Source organism: Muntiacus reevesi, chromosome X (assembly GCF_963930625.1).
Source record: "Muntiacus reevesi chromosome X, mMunRee1.1, whole genome shotgun sequence".
Taxonomy (NCBI): Eukaryota; Metazoa; Chordata; class Mammalia; order Artiodactyla; family Cervidae; genus Muntiacus; species Muntiacus reevesi.
The window spans coordinates 1,620,228-1,643,873 of NC_089271.1; the positions used below are offsets into that span (position 1 = coordinate 1,620,228).

A 23,646-nucleotide genomic window follows, 5' to 3' on the forward strand; every position below is an offset into this window, starting at 1 on the left:
TTGGATGTTGCCAATGATGTTTCAGGAAGACTGTAGAATATTACTAGAATGCACATATTTCGCAGCGAAAATTATATCTTTTGTTTGGCTCGGTAGTTAAGACACTGTAAGATGCATGCATGCACGCACTCACACACACAGAGAGACATTATAAAGGTTAATATTCTGTGTCTTGATTGGCCCACAAAGTGCCCAGATACTTGGTAAAACATGATCCTGCATGGGTCTGGTAGAGAGTGTTTCTGAATGAGATTCACATTTTTAAAATTTTTCACACTGAAGTGTGGTTTATTTAGAATGCTGCCATCCCCCGTGGCTCAGACGGTACAGAATCTGCCTGCAATGCAGGACAGCTGGGTTTTGTCCCTGGATCAGGAAGACGGGTCCCCGGAGGAGGGCATGGCAACCCACCCCAATGTTCTTGCCTGGAGGAGCCCAGGGGCAGAGGAGCCTGGCGGGGCTACAGTCCGTGGGGCCGCAAAGAGTCGGACACAACTGAGCGATGAGCATTTCCGTTTTCACTGGAGTTTCATAGTTGATTTACAGTGTTGTGTCAGCTTCCAGCGTACAGCAAAGTGGTTCAGCTACACATCTATGCTCTTTCAGATTCTTTCCCACTAACGGGTTATTACTGGATGTTGACCGTAGCTCCCCGTGGCCCAGAGTAGGGCCTTGTGGGATGAGATTAACACTGGAGCCAGGAGACTGAGTCAAGCAGACTGCCCTCCCCGGGGCGGGTGGGCCTGGTCCGACCAGCTGACGGCCTGCTCCTACAGGGCAGGGACACGCGGCTGTGGATCTGGGCACTGGGGCAGAGGAGGATGTGATCCAAGACGCCAGGGAGGAACCTCTTGTGCTCCCACCGCAGGGGATGTGGGTTGGATCCCTGGTTGGGGAAAACGTCACATGCCACGCCGCAACCTAGCCTGTGCATCACAGCTATCAGCCCAGGCACCCAGAGCCGCTGCCACACAACCAGAGAAGCCACGGGAATGAGAAAACACACACACCGCAATGAGAAACCCGTGCACCCACTCACCGCCACCAAGAGGCGCTCCCGCTCGCCACGACCGCAGAGAGCCCCCAAACAGCAGCAAAGAGCCAGCGCAACCCAAAACAAAAAAAATTATAAAAGAAACATAAAATAGAATCCACCAGGGCATGGCTTGTATCTTGAGCCAACCCGCTTCACGTCTGTGCCACATGCCATTCTGCAATCACTTCACACTCGGCATATCCCGCCCTGCCGCCCACAAACACACGAGTGGTCTGCAGGTTTCACTATCAGAGACTCCGAGAACAGGCTAACACGTGGACAGACAGGCAAGGGATTCTCCAGAGTTGCTACCCATGAGGGCAACTTCTGGGTCACCTTCAGCTTTGCAAGATGTCGCCCAACGGACTTCCAAAGCGATTGCACCAACACACAGTACTGGCTGCAAGGGAGGAGTGCTATCACCATTTGCACATGCACCAGCGGAGGGTTTGGATCCACGGGCAGAGGGCTTCCCTGCTGGCTCAGAGGGTAAAGAATGAGCCTGCAACACAGATGACCTGGGTTCGATCCCTGAGTCGGGAAGACCCCCTGGAGAACGGAATAGCCACGAACTCCAGTCTTCTTGCCTGGAGAATCCCCCTTGGACAGAGGAGCCGGATGCGCTTACAGTCCACGGGGTCGCAAAGAGTCAAACACAAACGAGCAGCTAGCACGTTCATTTTCACAGTCGCTGCTCGCTGATGGCATGCTCAGTGATACCACACTGAGATGACCATCTCAGCTTGAGCACACATCCCACCTGCTCTTAAGGGTTCGATGTGCCTTGTGTGGTGACGTTCCAGCCAGGGGAAGGATGAACTCTGTGGAAACGTCCCGTGGGTAGCAAGCGTGCATGTGTTTCAGCTGTTTCAGCTGGATGGCGTTCAAGCAACAGACACATGAACACCAACAGCAAGGAAGCAACAAATGAAAACGGGAGGATCTTGGGAGGCAGGTGTTGAAGATGGCACAGGACCAGTTTGGCAAGGATGCTCGACCTGTCACTCACCACCTGGAAGCAATCGACCCAAGCAGGAACACCTGGAGCGGATGAGTCATTGAAACGAGAAGTTAGCTGCGACTTACTGCAGTAAGATGACAAAATTCTGGGGCGTCTTTGTCAAAGCAGTTGGCATCGCTCTCACCAAGACAGCCGCTGACTTCTTACGTGGTTCCATCTCTTGGGCTTCGCTGGTGGCTCAGCGGGTAAAGAATCTGCCTGCAAGGCGGGAGACCCGGGTTCAGTCTCTGGCTTGGGAAGATTCCCTGGAGGAGGAAATGACAACCCACCCCAGTATTCTAGCCTGGAGAATCCCATGGACTGAGGAGCCTGGTGGGCTACAGTCCATGGGGTCGCAGAGGGTCAGACATGACTGAGCGACTCACGCTTTCTTTTCCTGCACCTCCAAAGACAGCAAGCTGCATCCCAGAGAAAGTTCCAAAGATAGCAAGCTGCATCCCAAAGAAAGTGTCTCGTTTTCAAACACGACTGGTTCACTTTTCAACGGGTTACTCACCTACGTGATTCCTCTTTTGGGAAGCCTGATTCTTCTTGTCCTTTGCCCACCTAGAAAATGTAAAATAAGTGTAAGAAAACATGAGAATATGCACATTGTTGGTGTTGTTTAGCCTCTAAGTCGTGTCCCACTCTTTGCAACCCCGTGGGCTGTAGCCCACCAGGCTCCTCTGTCCACGGGATCCTCCAGGCAAGCATACTGGAGTGGGTTGCCACGCCCTCCTCCAGGGGATCTTCCCGACCCAGGGATCACACCCAGATCTCCTGTATTGCAGGCGGATTCTTTCCTATGTGAGTCACCAGGGTCTATGTGCATATAAATATATTGTAGACCTCTAAAGCTATCCTATGTAGCTGGTGTAGGAGCAGGTGTACATAAACATGTATAGCAATTTGGGGCAATTTTACAGGATTTAGCTCTTTCATATCTGGGGTTTTTAGAACTTCTAGGGAGCACCATGTCCAGGATAAATGGATTTGTGCCCTGACTCTGAAGGACACTATACTGGTGTACATAATTTTCTGTGGGTATCCAAGTACCTTTGTTGCTGAGGATGTTGTTCACTCGCTCAGCCACGCCCAACTCTTTGCAACCCCACGGACTGCAGCACGCCAGGCCTCCCTGTCCATCACCATCTCCCAGAGCTTGCTCAAACTCATGTCCATCCAGTCGGTGATGCCATCCAACCATCTCATCCTCTGCCGTCCCCTTCTCCTCCCGCCCTCAATCTTTCCTAGCATCAGGGACTTTTCCAATGAGTCAGTTCTTCACGTCAGGTGGCCAAAGGATCAGAGCGTCAGTATCAGTTCTTGCAGTGAATATTCAGGACTGACTTCCTTTAGGATGGACTGGTTGGATCTCCTGGCAGCCCAAGGGACTCCCAAGAGTCTTCTCCAACGCCCCTGGGGGCTTCGATTATCCTCGGAGACCCCTGGCTGGTGAGAAGAGGCAGCTTCCTTTCTCCGTTCAATGGGCATCTGGGAAACAGCTTGACTTGTAATGAATGCAAAACCATCTCAGCGAGAGGGAAAAAATAGAATCTTAAAAAAAAAAAAGAAGATTTCAGTTCCGGATGCTCTGATCTCCTGACAATCTGAGACCTGAAGTCATAGACTCAACATCCCACTCGGAGTCTGAAGTTTCGACGTCTCCACAAAAAGTCACTGATCCTGACCTCCCAGTTCACAGACCACAGGTATTAAGGATGTTTGCGCAATACGAGGTTGCCAGAAAACTCGCACACGTGTGCAGCGGACTTGGCTCGGATGCGGGAGAAACAGGCTGTCCAAACACGGCCCCCTCACATGCTGCAGAGGGCCAACCGTTGCTGAAATAGTTCAAGTCCCTTCGTGGAGCTCACAGGAGGTACGCCTGCCGCGGAACCACATGGGTTCTGGGTGCTGTGCTGTGCTGGGCTTTGTCCAAGCAGCCTGGGACACGGAGCCAGTAACTTTCAGTCCTCCTTGTCCAGGCAGGCAAGTGGGAAGGGGTCACCTGCCTGCAGGTGGCAGATGCTGGGAGGTCTGGGCCTCCGAAATCATGGGAGCCAACTACTCAGAAGAGATTCCATCTCTCTCTGTAGACGGATGGGTGGATACGACGGATGGATGGATAGATAGACATGATGGATGGATGGATACGACGGATGGATGGATAGATAAGATAGGATGGATGGATGGATGGATGGATAGATAGAGATGATGGATAGATAGATATGATGGATGGATGAACGGATATGATGGATGGATAGATAGATATGATGGATGGATGGATAGACAGATATGAAGGATGGATGGATAGATATAATGGATGGATGTATAGGTAGATATGGATGGATGTATAGGTAGATATGATGGATGGATGGATGGAGATGATGGATAGATAGATATGATGGATGAATGGATAGATAGATAGATATGATGGATGGATGGATAGATAGATATGATGGATGGATGGACAGATAGAGATGATGGATAGATATGATGGATGAATGGATAGATAGATAGATATGATGGATGGATGTATAGGTAGATATGATGGATGGATAGATAGATATGATGGATGGATGAATAGATATAATCGATGGATGTATAGATAGATATGATGGATGGATGTACAGGTAGATATGATGGATGGATGGATGGATAGATATGATGGATGGATGGATAGATACATAAAAAGACAGCTAGATAGATGATAGGTTGGTGTTGCAAGTTTTTTTGACTCTTTGCAAACCCATGGACTGCAGCACGCCAGGCTTCCCTGTCCATCACCAACTCTCAGAGATTGCTCAAACTCAGGTCCATCGAGTCAGTGATGCCATCCAACCATGTCGTCCTCTGTCGTCCCCTTCTCCTTCAGCCCTCAATCTTTCCCGGCATCAGGGTCTTTTCTAATCACTCGGGTCTTGCCATCAGGTGGCCAAAGAATCAGAGTTTCAGATGAGTCCTTCCAATGAATACTCAGGACTGATCTCCTTTAGAATGGACTAGTTGGATCTCCTTGCAGTCCAAGGGACTCTCAAGGGTCTTCTCCAACACCACAGATGGCTGATTCATGTCAATGTCTGGCAAAACCACTACAATATTGTAAAGTAAGTAGACTCCAATTAAAATAAATAAATAAATTAATTAATTAACATTGTAAAAAATTAATTAATTAAAAAAAAGGATCTATTCTTCAGTGCTCAGCTTTCTTCATGGTCCAACTCTCACATCTGTACATGACCACTAGAAAAACTTTAGCTTGACTATACAGACCTTTGTCTGCAAAGTGACGTCCTAGCTTTTGAATACGCTGTCTGGGTTTGTCGTAGTTCTCCCTCCTGGGAATTCCAGCAGAAACCTTAAGAAATAAGTAGTTGTTCCTGTTTGTGGCATTGGGATGACACCTTTTCCTGCGGAAGTCTCCTATGGAAGATGCTTTTCCACCTTTGGGGACACCTCGTCTGCAATGCCCACGCCACCCCTGACGGACCCCAGCTGTTGCCATCAACAGGCATGTCCCTAAAGAAATCCCTTTTTCCCTGTATTAGTCATGTTAGTCGCTCAGTTGTGTCCGACTCTGCGACTCCATGAAATTAAAAGACGCTTGCTCCCTGGAAGGAAAGTTATGACCCACCTAGACAGCATATTAAAAAGCAGAGAGATCACTTTGTCGACAAGGTCCATCTAGTCAAGGCTATGGTTTTTCCAGTGGTCGTGTATGGATGTGAGATTTGGACCATAAAGAAAGCTGAGCGCTGAAGAACTGATGCTTTTGAACGGTGGTGTTCATTGGAGGGACTGATGTTGAAGCTGAAACTCCAATACTTTGGCCACCTGATGTGAAGAGCTGACTCACTGGAAAAGACCCTGATGCTGGGAAAGATTGAGGGCGGGAGGAGAAGGGGATGACAGAGGATGAGATGGTTGGATGGCATCACTGACTCTGGACATGAGTTTGGGTGGACTCCGGGAGTTGGTTAAGGACAGGGAAGCCTGGCGTGCTAAGGTTCATGAGGTCTCAAATACTCAGACACGAGTGAGCGACTGAACTGAACTAGACTGTAGCTCGCCTGGTCCCTCTGTCCGTGGGATTCTCCAGGCAGGAATACTGGAGTGGGTTGTCATGCCCTCCTCCAGGGGATCTTCCCGACCCAGGGACTTTTTCCCTATCAGTAGCATCACACAGGCATACTCTGCACAGCTTTCACGGGTGTGAGTCATCTCCTTTTGGAAGCCTCGGTCCATCCCTGTTCCTCCCTCAGAGCATCCAGGCCACCGTGCCCGCTCCCTGCCAAACTCCCACAAATGGAGATAATCCTAATTGCTACATGGATTACCATAAATACCCATTTCGCAAGAACTTAAACCCGGAGGGCAGCCCTGGAGCCCAAGGCGCCTTCCAGAGGGACGGCGTCGTGGGTGATTTAGGAGGAGCATTAAGGAGGTGATTGATGGGGAAACATCTCCAAGCAGGGAGCTGAGAGGATGCAGGCGGGATCGTGGAAGCGGCTGTGGCGTCAGGAAGGAGACAAAACGTGGAGCGCAAGCATCGTCTCTAGGGTTTGTGGGCGTCTCGGGTCCCAGAGACAAGATATGTAGATATTAGATGATAGGTAGGTAGGTACATAGGTAGATGACAGATAGATACATATGAGAGGTAGACAGACAGGTAATAAGACAGATGATAGGTAGATATGATAGGTAGGTAGATGGGCTTCCCTGGAAGCTCAGTTGGTAAAGAATCTGCCTGCAATGCAGGAGACCCCAGTTCAATGCCTGGCTTGGGAAGATCCCCTGGAGAAGGGATAGGCTACCCACTCCTGTATTCTTGGGCTTCCCTCGTGGCTTAGAATCTGCCTGCAATGTGGGAGACCTAGGTTCGATCCCTTGCTTGCGAAGATCCCTGGGAGGAGGAAATGGCAACCCACTCCAGTATTCTGGCCTGGAGAATCCCATGGACAGAGGAGCCTGGCGGGCTACAGTCCATGGGGTCACAAAGAGTTGGACGCAGCTAAGCATACCCAGACACAAAGGTAGACAGACAGACACACAGATTAGATTAGATAGACAGACAGACAGATAGATAAGACGCATGGTAGCTAAGATGATAGATAGATATGATAGGTAGGTAGACAGACAAACAGACCCACAGATAGATAGATAAGATAAATGACAATTAAGGTGAATAACAGGTATGATACACAGCTGAAGTGAAGTGAAAGTCGCTCAGTCATGTCTGACTCTTTGCGACCCCCGTGGACTATACCATCCATGGAGTTCTCCAGGCCAGAATACTGGAGCGGGTAGCCTTTCCCTTCTCCAGGAGATCTTCCCAACCTAGAGACTGAACCCAGGTCTCCCGCATCGGTAACGAAACCCAGGGAGATTCTTTACTAGCTGAGCCACACAGGAAGCCTGATACATAGGTAGGTAGGTATTCATAGACAGGTAGACAGACAAATAGAGAGATAGATGGATAGATAGATAGATGCTAGGCAAGATGACAGATAGATGTGGTAGGCGGGTAGTTAGGTAGATAAGATAGATGATAGATAAGACAGATGATAGACAGATAGATACAATAGGTAGGGAGGTAGAGACATACAGACAGATAGAGAAGAGAGACCGATAAGATAGATGATAGAAAAAAAAAAGATAGATGATAGACAAGACAGATGATAGACAGATAGATACAATAGGTAGGGAGGTAGAGAGACATACAGACAGATAGAGAAGAGAGACCGATAAGATAGATGATAGAAAAAAAAAAGATAGATGATAGACAAGACAGATGACAGACAGATAGATACAATAGGTAGGGAGGTAGATAGACATACAGACAGATGGAGAAGAGAGACCGACAGACAGAGACAAAGGGAGAATCGTCAACACACACCAGAGGTCACACCCGCTCTTGGTCTAAGCAGGTGTCATCTCCTGCTAATAAGACAAGATGGGCTCTCCTCCCGGAGTCTCAGTGATGAGAACGTCACCTCCTAGGTGAAGGCAGCCGTTGGTAGTCATTCCAGATACAAGAGCAAGGGGCTGGGGGAAAAGAATCATCGGTTTCCTACAACTCCTGCAAGTAAGTGTAAGTCGCTCAGTCATGTCCAACCGTCTGTGACCCCAGGGTCTGTAGCCCCGCCAGGCTCCTCTGTCCAGGGGATTCTCCAGGCATGCATACAGGAGTGGGCTGCCATGCCCTCCTCCAGGGGAATCTTCCCGACCCAGGGGGAGGAAACCCACGTCTCCTGCATTGACAGGTGGATTCCTTACCCCTGAGCCACCTGGGACGTCTTGTAGATCAAACTTAGAAATCTGATGCGTTAAAAATTCTCAGTTTGCTGGCACACCCACTTCAGAAGAACTGATGACACCCCCTTCCCCCCGCCACCACCATAAATAGGAATGACACCTCTGAAAGCAACCCCAGTCCCTCTGAGCGAGGGGGCTTCACACCACCTCCTATGGCGTCTCGCCTGCCTGCAGGAGATGACCACGTGCTTCTCATTTGCTCCTGGAAGGAAAACGTCTCCAGGCTGTTCATAATGGAGTTCCAGGCTTTCCACACGGAAAGGATGACCTGGAGCTCCAACGCGTTTGGAAAATCACTCTCAAGGCTGACCTCGCCCGTCGTCGACGTCTTCTGGCAGAGGCTGTGCCAGTTCCTCTCGGCAGACACACCAGACCGACGTGGAAGGCTGTGGCTCTCCGCCGACGCGGAGGAGCGCTGACCTGGATCTGAAGGTTGAGTGTCTGCTTCCAGTCTCTGCCCGTGACCCGCCTCGATCCCTCGGCATTTTCAGAGCCTCCGGGTTCCCAGGCAACAGCCCAGACAGGGCGGGCGTCTGGATGGACGAGGACTTCCCGGAGGGTGAGAGTTCAGCAATCAAGGAGCAGAAGGGCTCAGGGGACATCATGGTTCTATTCTCAGAGCACGTTTGCAAAGGCTGTCCCTCCTCATATTCACCTTCACGCTCACCTTTCAAACCTGGTATGTTTCCAGAGAAAAAGGGCACGCTGATTCGAAAAGATAACGTGCGCCTCGATGCTCACGGCAGCACGGTGTACAACAGTGAAAACACGGATGTGAGCATCTGCGTGTCCATCAGCAGATGAAAGGATTAGGAAGATGTGGTACATACGTGCGGTGGAATATTACGCAGCCATGAAAAAGAACGGAGTCATGCCATCCGCGGCAACATGGGTCAACCTAGGGAAGATCACACCACGTGAAGGCAGAGAGAGAACGACAAATACTCTATGCTGTCACTTACATGTGGAATCTAAGAAGGAAATAAAACAAATGAACGAATATGCCAACAGAGAAAGAGACCCACAGATATGGGCAGTGGGGAGAGGGAAGGGGAAAGGCAAGATAGCTGATGAGGAATACAAGGGACAAGCTACTGTGTATAAAACAGATAAGCTCCAAGGATACATTGTACTTGTAATAATATGCTAAAGGATGCCCTGTCTAGCACAGGGAATAGAGCCAATATTTTATAACAACCTTAAATGGACTGTGAAAGTGAAAGTGAAGTCGCTCAGTGGTGTCTGACTCTTTGCGACCCCGTGGACTGTAGCCCACCAGGCTCCTCCGTCCATGGGATTCTCCAGGCCAGAATACTGGAGTGGGTTGCCATTTCCTTCTCCAGGGGACCTTCCGAACCCAGGAATGGAACCCAGGTCTCCCGCATTGCGGGCAGACGCTTTAACCTCTGAGCCATCTGTAACAATTACGAATGACTATGTCGTGCGCCTTGAAGTAATATAAGATTGCAAACCAACTACGCCTTCATAAAAAATTAAATCATAAATACATAAAAGACAAAACAAAACAAAATAAAATTCTAACCTTGAATAGCTGGGATTTTCAGGCAGGGCTGAGCTCTGCAAGGGACTTCTTCTCCCAAAAAACATCGCGTTCCCAGATTCTACAGACTGGGACCTGATGTGTTTTCGGACATGGACTCAGGCCACGAGAGAAACAAGCTGTCACAATTTTGAAGGGTTATACGCTTTTTTAATGAGTACCAGTCCCGTCACTGTTTAGCGAAGACGGGCGCGTGGCTGGGTCGTGACCGTCTGTTTCTCTGCTGGAACGCAAACAAAACAGGGTCAGAATGAAAACGACCTTCGGGGAGTTTGCCCTTCAGCATCTACTGACGTGTCTGAGAGGCCCCGGGGGGACAAGCAGGATCCGCTGTGGCTGTTTAGTCACTCAGTCGTGTCCGGCTCTTTGCGACCCCGGGGACTGTAGCCCGCCAGGCTCCTCGGTCCATGGGATTCTCCGGGCAAGGATACTGGAGCGCGTTGCCACGTCCTCCTCCGGGGCATCTTCCTGATCCACGCTCAAACCCACCTCTCTCGTGCCTTCTGCATCGGCAGGCAGGTTCTTTACCAACTGTAAGTAAGCATGCCTGCCACGACTACTGAAGCCCACACATCCCAGAGCTCTCGTTCCACACGACGAGAAAGCCCCTCAACGAGAAGCCCATGCACCCCAACTAGAGGGTCCCCCCACTCGCCGCAACTAGAGGAAGGCCCACGGGCAGCAAATGAACGGCACAGCCGACAATAAACAGATATAAAAGGCAAAGGACTGCGAACTCTGCAAGCAAGAAAAGGAAAATCTTCAACAGCCTTTGAAAGACAGCAACACCTTCAAGATAACCAGCTTCTCTCAAAGGAGCAAATAAAACAGTGCTATGGGAGAAGCTGGAGGAGGAAATGGCCAGCCACTCCAGCATTCCTGCCTGGAGAAACCCCCCGGACCGAGGAGCCTGGCGGGCTGCAGCCCACGGGGGTTGCAAAGAGTTGGACACAACAGACATGCAAGCAAAAGAAAGATGAACAAATCCTAAAAGATTCTGACAGGATTCCAAGGGAAACACTCTCTTTCTTTTTAAACTTCTCACATCTGGAGCTTCCAGAATCTGTCCATTGAGCATATTTCAAAAATAACGGGCGCATCCGCAGCCTCTCCATATGAATTCAAGACGCCCTGATGAGGTGCTGGAGGCTTGGCTCTCGTTCCTTGAGAGAGGACGGCTTATTGAAGAGGAGGGAACGTCTTATACAAAGAGTGTAAGATCTCATCTTATGAATTTTCCCTGTATCTTTTCATATCTCCAGATAATTCAAAGAGACGGGTCAATATTATTATTATTTTTTAATAACAGCTTCACCGACAGCCTTGTGTCTCTCAAAAAAACTCCTTTGGTGCGGGGAAGGAAAATTTCCATCATTAATAAAAAGCACATGGGTGGGATGACATCAATCTGACTCCTGCGGGGCGATAAGGACTTTGGGAATTCTGTGCAGTTAAAAAAAAAAAAAAAAAGAAGGACGCAAAGAGAAAGAGGAGAAGCCACAGCTTCTAACTTAAGAGGCTTAGTTAGCACAGAGGAGGATAAAAGCCAGCAAGGAGGACCTCTTGTGATCGTTATCAAGGCCGATGAGAATAGGGACCACTCTCGGCGACGCTGGCGTCTTTAGGACCTCAGCATCACTCAGGGTGCACCACGCCCGTCTTAGACGGCGAGCTGCCGGCAGGGCCTTCCTAAGTCCAGCCTTGAGCGTCCGGCCGCCCCTCCCAGACCCCAGGGTCCTCCTTCCCTTCCAGGCTCCCCATCCGCCCACGTCATGACTCACGTCTTGACCACAGACGTCTCCTGCTCTGCCCTCCACCGCTTGCCACCCACTCCTTGCCGGGTGGGGCGTCTCCCCGACACCCTGCTCTGCCCTTTTCTCCTCCGGCGCTTCCATCAACAACGCTACAATAAGTACCAGATGTCGGATGGGGCTGGACTTTAAAAAAAAAAAAAGAAAGAAAATTTAAAAAAACATTGTCACAAACAGGTCTGCTGGCAAAGCCACCTTGTGGAGGGGTGGTTGGTTCCGTTCGTCCCAGACTGACCCTTCTGCTGAAGATGGTCTCACAGCACAAGAAGCTACGCAGAGAGTTCTCTTCATCTTTTGCTTATTCTTTTATTTCTTTTTCCTTTTTTTTTTAATTGCAAAGTGAGAGTGAACGTCGCTCAGGGGTGTCTGACTCTTTTGCCACCCCATAGACCATACAGCCCATGGGATTCTCCAGGCCAGAATACTGGAGTGGGTGGCCTTTTCCTTCTCCAGGGGATCTTCCCCACCCAGGGATCGAACCCAGGTCTCCCGCATTGCAGGCGGATTCTTTACCAGCTGAGCCACAAGAGAAACCCAAGAATACTGGAGGGGGTAGCCTATCTCTTCTCCAGGGGATCTTCCCAACCCAGGAATCGAACCGGGGTCTCCTATATTGCAGGCAGATTCTTTACCAACTAAGACACCAGGGAAGCCCTTAATTGGAGGAGATCTACCATATGAGCCAGCCATCCCACTCCTGGGCCTATAACCCTGAGAAAACCACACCTCATCAAGACAGATTTACCCCAAGGTTCACCGCAGCACAATTTATGACATTCAAGACGTGGACGCAACCCAAGCGTCCATCGACAGAGGAACAGGCGAAAAAGATGTGGTGCGTTTATACGATGGAATATTACTCGGCCCTGAAAAGGGATGCAACTGAGTAATCTGCAGAGAGGTGGATGGACCTAAAGTCTGTCATACAGAGTGAAGTAAGTCACAAAGGCAGAGAAAGTCGTGGATTAACATGCATTTGTGGAATCCAGAAAAACAGGACAGGTGAGCCTTCTTCTCATTCTTTTTAAAAGCGCTTGGTAGGGGAGTTCTGTGGCGACCCAGTGGTTCGGACTCTGACCCTTCACTGTTATGGCCTGGGTTCAATCCCTGGTTGGGGAACTAAGATTCTGCAAGCCTTGGGGTAGGCAAAAAAAAAATTTTTTTTTAATAAAAATTGTGATAAATAATTCAACATGTGAGATTGATTATAGAGTGCTCATTACTTAGAGAACTGGCGAACCAGAAATACAACTGAAAAAGGTGCTCCTCCAAAGAGCCTTTTGAAAGATACCCAGAGGGTTATGTTGTAAAACTGTAGCGAGAATCCAAGGAACGCCCCAGACAGAAGAAATAGAACAGAAGAGGAGGAAAGAGATACTATCTGCACCCGTTAACAGCTGAAAATTCCCCCTGAATTGAAGAATTATATTAAAGGCTAAATCAGACCAACCCAAGCAGGTCTAACCACCCTTAGATCTGATCTGTTGCTCAGCCGTGTCCGTCTCTTTGCGACCCCATGGCCAGCAGCACACCAGGCTTCCTCACCCGTACTTCACTATCTCCCAGAGCTTGCTCAAACTCACGTCCAACACACTCAGTGGTGCATCTAATCAAACCCTAGCTGGAGGTTATCGAGCGAATATAATGCTGGTAGAAAGACGGCGTCATGAAAGGAAGGCATCTTTCTCACATTACGGTCTTGAGATGCTCAGAACCCAGGGGAGTATTCCGATCTTGAGATGCTCAGAACCCAGGGGTGTATTCCGTTCCAACGTATGGACCAGACATGGGATGTTCGGAGCCCGGAGCACCTCGTGTGAAGAGTGGCCGTCACAGTCAAGAATTCCAAGTCGGGTCCTGAAGAGTGTGTTCGTGGGCCGGCCCCCGGTGGGGGCCCAGTGGTGAAGAATCCGCCTGCCAGCGCAATGGACGCAGGTTCGATTCCTGGTCCGGGAAGACCCCACATGCTGTGGAGCAACAGAGCCTCTGATGCCCCCGCAGTGAGAAGCCTGCATACCACAAGTAGAGAAGAATCCCTGCAGCTGCAACTAGAGAAAGCCCTTGAGTAGCAACGAACACCCAGCACAACCTTTTCCTTAAGGATAAGGAGTGTGTTTTTAATACCCCCGCCAAAAAAAAACCCAATGGGTCCAGAAAGACACAGGAAGGACTTTCTAGTGACCTAGATGTTCTAGTGCATCTTGATCTGGCCCGATCCTTGGGACAGACTTGAATTTACATCAAACTCTATGGAAGGTGACAGAGTTTGCAACGAGCCCAACCATCGTCCAACCCAAGAGCAGAATGTCTGGCCATCCAGATCATCACAACATCCGACAGGTTGCCCTGGAGACAAGCGATTCTGGAAATTTTTACACACAGCTGGTCAATCCCTGCTCTGACCTTTGGAAACTGACCACAGGAGGCTTGGACCAGGAGCTGGTATCCGTATGGAGGAAAAGTCTCAGTGACTGGGTAAGGGGAGCCAGACTTGTCTGCTAAGTCATTCAGAACCTTGGATCAGTCCAAACCCTGTCAGATGCGCAACATCTTTTCAAGTATTTCCTTTGCATGGATGATAGACTCTGCACTATTTCACTGCTTGAAGGGAACAAGAAAATGCAAACACATTTAGGTAGGCAAGAAAAATTAAAAGAAAACCCACATTTTGGAAAGATAAATCCCAAATCTGGCATTCTATGAGTAATTCACTTGAAAGAGGGCCAGTCAAATGGGGAATTAGGGATATTCTGAGATCATCTGAGGATAAAGCACGCTTGGCTTTTAAGATGTTCGGTTTGTTTTGAAAGAAGAGGGTTTTGTTGAAAGCATTCAGATAATTGCACTTGATCTGAAATTCCCATGTGCGATCCTGTTTATAGATGATAAAAGCATTCACCATCTCCATGTGTGTTATCAGGCAGACTCTAGTTTCTAGAAACCTCAGATCTATAAAGGAAGATAACCTCATGTCTCAAAAGAGCTATAAACAGGTGGGCTTTGTTCACCTCTAAAGGAAAAGAAAAAATTTCCTTAGCAACTTGACCCAGAGGCTCAACTTGGACCAATCGTGGCCGACGTGTTCTGCTCCTTAAATGACAGTTCGTGTGGCTAGATACTGCTGCCAACCAACTTGTTTGGGATCTTAACAGTCAACCGAAAGGAAATCAACCCTGAATACTCATTGGAAGGACTGATGCTGAAGCTGAAACTCTAATGCTTTGGCCTCCTGATGCGAAGAGCTGACTCACTGGAAAAGACCGTGATGCTGGGAAAGATTGAAGGTGGGAGGAGAAGGGGCCGACAGAGGATGAGATGGTTGGGTGGCATCACCGACTCGATGGACATGGGTTTGGGTAAACTCCGGGAGTTGGTGAAGGACAGGGAGGCCTGGCATGCTGCAGTCCATGGGGTCGCAAGGAGTCGGACACGACTGTAGGGAATCGGCATGCATGCACGCACAGCACCCTACTGATGCCTTTTAAAGCACCGTTAAATTTCAGGGTATTAGGTCTGTCCCCTGCTCGACACCAGCATGTGCGTAAACACATTCACGGGACGATGTTTCAACATGCCGAGTGTTTAAAGAGTTTCCCCACTGTCACAGGCTGAAGTCATGATTTAGGATAACTGGTGAGCACACATTTCAAAAAGAAAAAAAAAAAAAGAAATCATTATGTACCCTCCAGAAGAATATCCGCTGCACAAATGCGCTGCATTTCACTTCAAAGAGCCAAGTCAAAAATGGGGAAGATTTGTTTCTGACATCAACGGGTGCTGGGTTCACTAGAAGGAGTTGAGAAAGCTTGGACGTAAGGAAAGTCTTAGGTTCACTGTTGTTCAGTTGCTCAGTCGAGTCCGACTCTTTGCCATGCTGTGGACTGTAGCCCTCCGGGCGCCTTATGTCCATGGGATTGCCCAGGCCAGAATACTGGAGTGGGTTGCCATTTCCTCCTCCCAGGCATCTTCCTGACCCAGGGATCGACCCTGGGTTGCCCGGGTCTCCTGCATTGCAGGCAGGTCCTTTACCCGCGGAAATGTGAAGTTTGCAAAAACAACAAGGCTTTTCTCTACTATGAATTTTGACTGAATCACACTTTCTTATGGGAACAAGATGACAACATCCAAGATGCTAAGAGAGAGACAGGTGAGAGAGACGAAGAGACGGCAGCCACTGGCTCTTCCTAATATATAGAGACACGTCACTAACCTCTTAGGAGACTGGGTAAGCCGTAAAGTCACCTACATCCTGGGACAGGCTTGTACCATCTCCCACTGACGCCTACGGGAACAGAAGCAGAGAGATCAGGGACCGTGGCCAAGTTTCCACAAGCCCTAAGTGCGGACACCCTTACAAGAGCGGGTCTGCAATATGGCAAAGACAGGGGAACAGTCCACGTCCCTACTGACCACCCCAGAGACCTCAGGGGAAAAGAGACTTTCTCTCAGGGCTTTCTTACTCTTAAAACTTTCATTCGCCTGCGTTTAAATCACCAGTGCAATTTCCGCCGGGCCGTCTGAATCTCCGGTGGACGTGGCGTTCAGTTCTGAGCGCCCCATAAAGTGAGGCGCGTTTATGGCGATGGATGTTCTCGGAAGGAGAACGCTGGAGGGCAGATGCCAACGAAACACAAAGTGAGCACATGTGTGGTGAGTCGAGAGTATCCTGCTTTTGTGGGGCTTTGTTTTTTTATTTCTGCAGTAATGCAGCAAAGCTCTCAGACGCTGTGGATGGCTCTGTCCACGTGTCTAGTACTTGAGCGCAGACAAGGTGTCTTAAGCCACCCACCTTCAATCCAACGCACGCGTGAACTGCAAAGATGTGGGCCTTTATCTTACTGGCCAAATGCTGCTGGCCTGTCCCGCTGAGGTCCGTGCGTCCCGGCCAATACAAGCACATCCCAGGTGTGAGAAGAGCCAGGTGCGGCCAGACGCCTAGACCCTCCCCCCGGGGCACGTACGCAAACGCGGACATGCTGATTCCGAGGAGGCTGTTTCAAAACATCACTTCACGTAAAAACACGAAGAACACGTTTTGAGGGTAGCAAAACGCAGCGGACACGCAAAGAAAGTCCAGCCCCATCCGTGACCCAGAGAATGTGATGAAACGGGAAAGCCAGTCTGGAACAATCACAGAAAAGAAAAATGGGGGACCTACGCTGTTTTTATTCAAGAGCGAGAGTTTGGAAATGGTCTGAAATCCTGGGACCACCGCCTAAAAGTTTCCACTTCCCTCAGCCAGACTAGAAACTGCATTAAATATTTTGTTTTAAAAAAAAAAAGAATTTTTTTTTCTTTGCACCAAGAAAAATACGTCCATCAGTTCATCATAGCGTGTCATGAAGCACAGGCAGAATGGAAAAATCAGAAGCCAGCCATGGCTTCTCAGCAGCTGCCCAAATGCAAACAAAATGGGCCAGGTTTGCAGGTGAGACATTAAGATTTCCAGGCGGCACCAACACTTCTGGTCCTCATTTGAGCTGGAAGGAAGGGACTGGCTACCTTGAATGTCTTCAAGGTTGGGTCTTTCCTCCGCAACAGCACCAAGTCTCCGAAAAAAAACACATTATTTCAAGCATCGCTTTACTGCCAAATAAGTTAAGAAGCCACAAAGCGGTCAAATTCCTGGGGGCATGGAGACCACGCTTGCAGACGTTGCCAGAGTTGTCATAATAAAGTACTCCAGATGAGGCGGGCCGAAACAACAACTATTTGTGTCTCCAAAACCAGGCCAGCCTAAAGGAAATCAACCCTGAATATTCACTGGAAGGACTGATGCTGAAGCGCCAATCCTCTGGCCACCTGATGCAAAGAACCGACTCACTGGAAAAGACCCTGATGCTGGGAAAGATGGAAGGTGGGAGAAGAAGGGGACGACAGAGGATGAGATGGTTGGATGGCATCACCGACTCGATGGACATGAGTTTGAGTAAACTTCGGGAGTTGGTGATGGACAGGGAGGCCTGGCGTGCTGCAGTCCACGGGGTTGCAAAGAGTCGGACACGCCTGAGCGACTCAACAGCAACAAATTTATTTCTCTGGTTGTGCTTGGACTCAGTTGAAGTATTTAGGATCTTCGATCTTAGCTGCGGCATGTGGGATCTAGTTCCCTGAACCAAGGATTAAACCCGGACCCCCTGCATTGGGAGCGGGGTCTTAGCCGCTGGACCACCAGCGCAGGCCTAGTAAGGAAGCGACTCTTAAATCCAACTGGCTGAAATCGACTGAACACATAAAAACACCTCTCAAATCCCCACAGGCAAAGACTCTCATCTGCCCTCTCGTGGACATGATTTGAGCAAAAAAAAGAAAAAAAAAAGACCCTTCAGGCCCGTGACACAAAATCATTTTCGATTGCGAATGGGTTATTTCCTGCATAAAGAGAGAAGAGAACTCTGCTCATGTCTCTTGTTAATTTATATAGTTGCTTTAATCAGGCAGAAAAACCACAATGGGCGATGTCAGCAGATTCTTTGTATACAAGTGACTGATACGCTGGAAGTTCAAATGACTCTCGAGTAAACTATTTCTTCCTTTCTGCGGGGAGATTAGGCAATGATGGATTTTTTTTTTTTTCTTTCAATGTTCAACTTGGCCATGTTTAAATCTGCTGGGTGTACTTTATCTTTGCAGAGTTTTGTAAGATTGGACAGCAGCTACACAATCCATCATAAACCACAGAATCATGCCCGGAGCTAATGTGGAAGTTTTTAACAGTGACTAGAAGCATCCTGAGAGGCGCAAAGACCCCCGAAGCCAAGAGAGAGAGGAGGAGTAGGGTTTTCCCTACCTACATCCTTCTGCTTGGTTGCTGTTAAGTCTAAGCCGTGTCCAACTCTCTGCAACCCCGTGGACCGCAGCACGCCAGGCCTCCCTGTCCATCACCAACTCCCGGAGCTTGCTCAATCTCATGTCCATCGAGTCGGTGATGCCATCCAACCATCTCATCCTCTGTCGCCCCCTTCTCCTCCCGCCTTCCATCTTTCCCAGCATCAGGGTCTTTTCCAGTGAGTCGGTTCTTTGCATCAGGTGGCCAAAGCGTTGGAGCTTCAGCATCAGTCCTCCCAGTGATTTTTTAATTATTATTATTATTCCTGGTTCTGCAAGCATTTCTCGGAACTGAAAAAGTATTTCGTAATCCTTCATCGCTGAATGTGAGCCCACTTGGAGAGCCAGGGACTTTCCGAAGTGTTGGAAAGGAACGTCTCGGATGCAAGAAGCAGGAGAAAGAAGGTCCTGGTCCGTTTTGTCCTTTCTGGTTGCAGGGCATGACAGAGAAGAGACAAAAATGCATCATATTCTAAAGGGAGCTCTCCGTGTTCACCCTGAGCCAGCGGTCCTCAATGGAGACGAGGGAACCTCCAGGGGACACTTGCCAATGGCCGCAGCTTCCCGAGTGGCTCAATGGTACAGAGCCCTCCTGCCAACTCAGGACACATAAGAGACTCAGGTTCCATCCCTGGGTGGGGAAGATCCCCTGGAGGAGGGCACGCACCCCACTCCAGTATTCTTGCCTGGAGAATCCCACGGACAGAGGGGCCTGGCGGGCTGCAGTCCATGGGGTTTCGAAGAACTGGACACGACTGAGCGACTGACACTTTCACTTTCCTCTTTCACTGTGTGTGTGCGTTAAGTCCCCGCAGTCGTGTCCGACTCTGTGCGACCCCACGACAGCAGCCCGCCAGGCTCCTCTGTCCACAGGATTCTCCAGGCAAGCATGCCGGAGTGGGTTACCATGCCCTCCTCCAGGTCACCACCGTTTATCAAGTCTAAGCCATCTGTTTCATATTATATATGCTGACTTATCTATTCTATTTAGCCCTGTCTATTTTTATATCAGATAGATAGATGGATAGATAGTTGCACCTAAAATGCAACCCTTTTGGGAGGGCCGCAGAGTGAGCAACACCGTGATGGTAGAACCGGCCCTGGGAGGACTCAGCCAGGGATGGATCTGACTCCCTCTGGATTCCCTCTTGGGGCCAGCGCAGCCAGGCACCAGCGGGGGTGGGGGCGTCTCTCGGGCAGCGCCCCTGCCCACCGTGCCCTGCCCCCGTCCCCCCCAGCCAGACCCCTGGCCAGCCTGGCTTTGCAGAACCGGCCGCCTTCCCTGGCCCCTCAACACGTCCGGCTCCACTGGTCATCACGTCCTCTCTGCTTGCCGGTGATGCGTCCATCCCTCCCGGACCGCCGCTCCCCCACCCTCGGAGCGCTCCCAGACGCTCACGGGTCTTCCTCCGTCGGCGGGTCCCACACTTGGGGACCAAGGCCGGCGGCGATGTCCGGGCACACGCTCTCGCTCCTCAGTTCTCACAGCTGCTGCTGAGGGAGTCCTCACGGAGGGTGCGGACTCTCCACCCACGAGGGCCATTCCGCAACACACAGGGGGTGTGTCGCCAGGTCCAGGGGACAGCTGACAAGGATGCTGAAGGCAGCCTAGTCCTCAAAGTCCCTTGAGCATAAAGAGAGTGACAGGGAAGTCGCTTAGTCGCGTCCGACTCTATGCGACCCCGTGGACTGTAGCCCGCCAGGCTCCTCCGTCCGCGGGATTCTCCAGGCAAGAATACTGGAGTGGGTTGCCGTCTCCTTCTCCAGGGGACCTTCCCATGTCAGGGATCCAACCCGGGTCTCCCCCATTGCAGGCAGATGCTTTATCATCTGAGCCACCAGGGAAGCCCCCTTGAGCACGAAACGCAATAAAAGACAAGTCTTTGAATGTTTTTTTCAACCAGACTTTCCCCACAGCAAATCCAGTGCATCTGATTCTATGTCAGGGCCAAGGACGTGACTGCTTGGTTACAATGCTTCGTGGTGTATCTGTGCACATACTGGGCTGCTTTGGGGGAATTCTTCTGGTATTTTTTCTAGTAGTCACATATGGATGTGAGAGTTGGACCACAGAGAAGGCTGAGTGCTGAAGAAGTGATGCTTTCGAACCGTGGGGCTAGACAAGACTCTTGAGAGTCCCTTGGACTGCAAGGAGATCCAACCAGTTCATCCTAAAGGAAATCAGTCCTGGGTGTTCATTGGAAGGACTGATGCTGAAGCTGAAACTTCAATACTTTGACCACCTCATGCGAAGAGTTGACTCATTGGAAAAGACCCTGATGCTGGGAGGGATTGAGGGCAGGAGGAGAAGGGGACAAGAGAGGATGAGATGGCTGGATGGCATCACCGACTCGCTGGGCATGAGTTTGAGCAAAGTTCGGGAGATGGTGACGGACAGGGAGGCCTGGTGTGCTGCAGTCCATGGGGTCGCAGAGACTTGGACACGACTGATTGAACTACAAAAAAAGTGGAAGGTGGGGGAAATTTTGTGTCCCTGATTCTTCAGGTCTCTCCCATTGACATATGGACAAAGAACTGGATGTAAAATTCATTTTCCTATCTCTGCTTTTCCTCACTTTGTTCAATTTCTGCTTTCTCACTGGAAGAAACATGATTCAATTTTCCTGAAACATCACCACCACACTGAGATCCTATAGCTCTTTTTTAAGTATCTCCTCAGGCCAGGGGAAAAAATGTTTAACATCATCGAGGTTATTTACATATTTTTGAAATGTTTTCACGAGGTTATATAGAATTTGGTAGAAAAAATCAATGCCTCGTGTAAGGGAATCATATGCAGATCGAAAAAACAAAAGTGTGTACATTTCGTGCAATGCCAGGGAATCCAAATCTGACATTCTCCTGAAATAAAAGGGATTCGAGAAATTCTTTTCTCCAAGTTTAGAAACCATTCAAACTTGATGAGTTTGCTGTTTTGATCATAATTTAAATTTCATCCAGATTTATACCCTTAGGGGGAAAAAAATATGGCTTCATGCTTTTAGCTAAGAAAGATCAAAATAGTATATTAAATGCTCTCAGAGGCTTTTTTTTGTACATAGAAAAAATATTCAGTGAGTTAATATAAATCAGAAACAGCCCGATTCTCCAAGATTACATAAGCATTTCAGCGTTAAGAAAAGGAAGGGTAAAAAAAAAAAATCAAGAAGTTCAATGAAAAAAATATCAGCTCTCCAAAGAGAAACACCTTCTCATCTTTCATGGAGAAGATCAATGAAGACATATCAACTACGCCAAGAGAAAGACCTCAAAAGCTTTAATTACGGTTCAGACGCCCACTTCCCAACAAAAACTGAGACGGTGTGTCTCTGCTCCCTACACAAGGTGGTATCTCAACCATGCGTTCATGGAGGGGAAACCTGGCTGGGTAATAACCACGTTGGATTAAGCCGCAAAGTCATCTGATGACCTTATCCGAGTCAGGTGATGAACAAAATCTCATCTGAAATGAATACATTCCTTCCCCACGGTGCAATGTCCCCTAGTCCAAGGGAAATCCCTTCTGAACTCCAAGGGGACCTTGGTTCGACTCTTCAACGCGGCCACTTTGGAGAGACACGACCTCCCATGAATGTTCCACCTGCCGACAGGCTTCCCGAGGCCATCACGTCCCCTCAAGACTAATGGCGACTTCTCCTCCATGTTCAAATTAATTGCAAACAGTGTGTTAGTCGCTCAGTCGTGTCTGCCTCTTTGCGAGCCCGTGGACTGCAGCCCCCCAGGCTCCCCCATCCATGGGATTGTCCAGGCAAGAATACTGGAGTTGATTGCCATGCCCTCCTCCAGGGGGTCTTCCAAACCCCAGATCGAACCTGCGTCTCCTGCACTGGCAGGTGGATTCTTTACCACGGAGCCACTGGCAAGCCCTTTGTCTAATACAGAGAGGGGATCTCTTTACAGAAGGTTAGAAAAGGGCTGTCTTGAAAGAGCCTCCACGTGGCAGAGGGGAGCTCAACAGACGGGAAGGAACCCGCACGCTGTGCTCAGGGTTCGTGCGGATGTGTGCTATGTTTAATGGACTTAAGCCATCTCTCTACGTGGCTGAACCCACGTTGCTGGCGACAGACAGGCTCCCCCTCCGTGGCAACCATCTGAGTGTTCCTTTCTGCCGTGGACGTGAGATTTAAAACTGGAAGCTCAAGCTGCTGCTGCATCTGGGCGCCATGTGTCCGGAAGAACGTAGAGACGGGCTCGGTCCTCGACGGTGTCAACTGCTGGGACTCTGGGGCTGTCCTGCTACCCACGTACACACGTAGGGTTCACAGTCCGCTGGGCAAACGAGGTACTAGAAGCTGGCAGGTGATAGCTGGGTACGGGGTATATATAAAAACCACACACGGTGGGAAATGGAACGTGTCCAAGACAGGTCCGTGGAGGAACGGCCGTTCCCACTCAAGTGTTGAAAGATGGGTTTCATTGGTGGACAAGACCCAGAGAATCAGCAGGATGAGAAAAACTCAGGCTGTGAATGAAGCGAGGCATGAAATCACATTTACGGAGAAGCCAACCCATCTAATTCAGGTGTCCCAGAGTGCAATCATATGTCAGTCATATGAAGATTATCATATGTCATATCACTGTCAATCATAACGATGAACGGATCAAGAAGACAGAATACATGCACACCACGGAATACTACTCAGCCATGAAAAAGGACGAAGCAACGCCGTATGCAGCAACATGCACGGACCTACAGATTTTCACACTGAGTGAAGTCAGTCAGAGAAGGAGAAATACCGTATGGCATCGCTTATATGCGAAATCTAAAGAAGAAATGATAGAGAGGAACGTGTCAGTGAGATAACAGAATTAAATCTTTGGCTGACCAAAATAAAAAATCGCCAGCCACGGACGTGAGTTTCTGCAAAAATCCACCAGTCAATAATGAGTTAATATGTCAATGTCTTCCCCAGATGTTACCTTCTTGAAAGAAGGGAGAAATACACTGTGGTTGTAAACTCACTCACACGTTCTATCCTTCGTTGTTGCTGTTTAGACTCCAAGTCCTGTCTACCCCACGGACCATAGTCCACCAGGCTGCTCTGTTCTCCACTATCTCTGGAGTTTGCTC

General features: G+C 49.4%; 1 long non-coding RNA gene across 1 annotated transcript; it reads right to left on the bottom strand.

The window, feature by feature from the left end:
- Window positions 1-359: 359 nt before the first annotated feature.
- Window positions 360-4,204, bottom strand: LOC136153746 (uncharacterized). The gene is made up of 3 exons (XR_010660426.1): window positions 3,093-4,204; window positions 2,554-2,603; window positions 360-2,255 (listed from the first exon to the last, which is right to left on the bottom strand). It is a non-coding gene; the product is annotated as an uncharacterized lncRNA (long non-coding RNA).
- Between the last annotated feature and the right edge of the window lie 19,442 nt (window positions 4,205-23,646).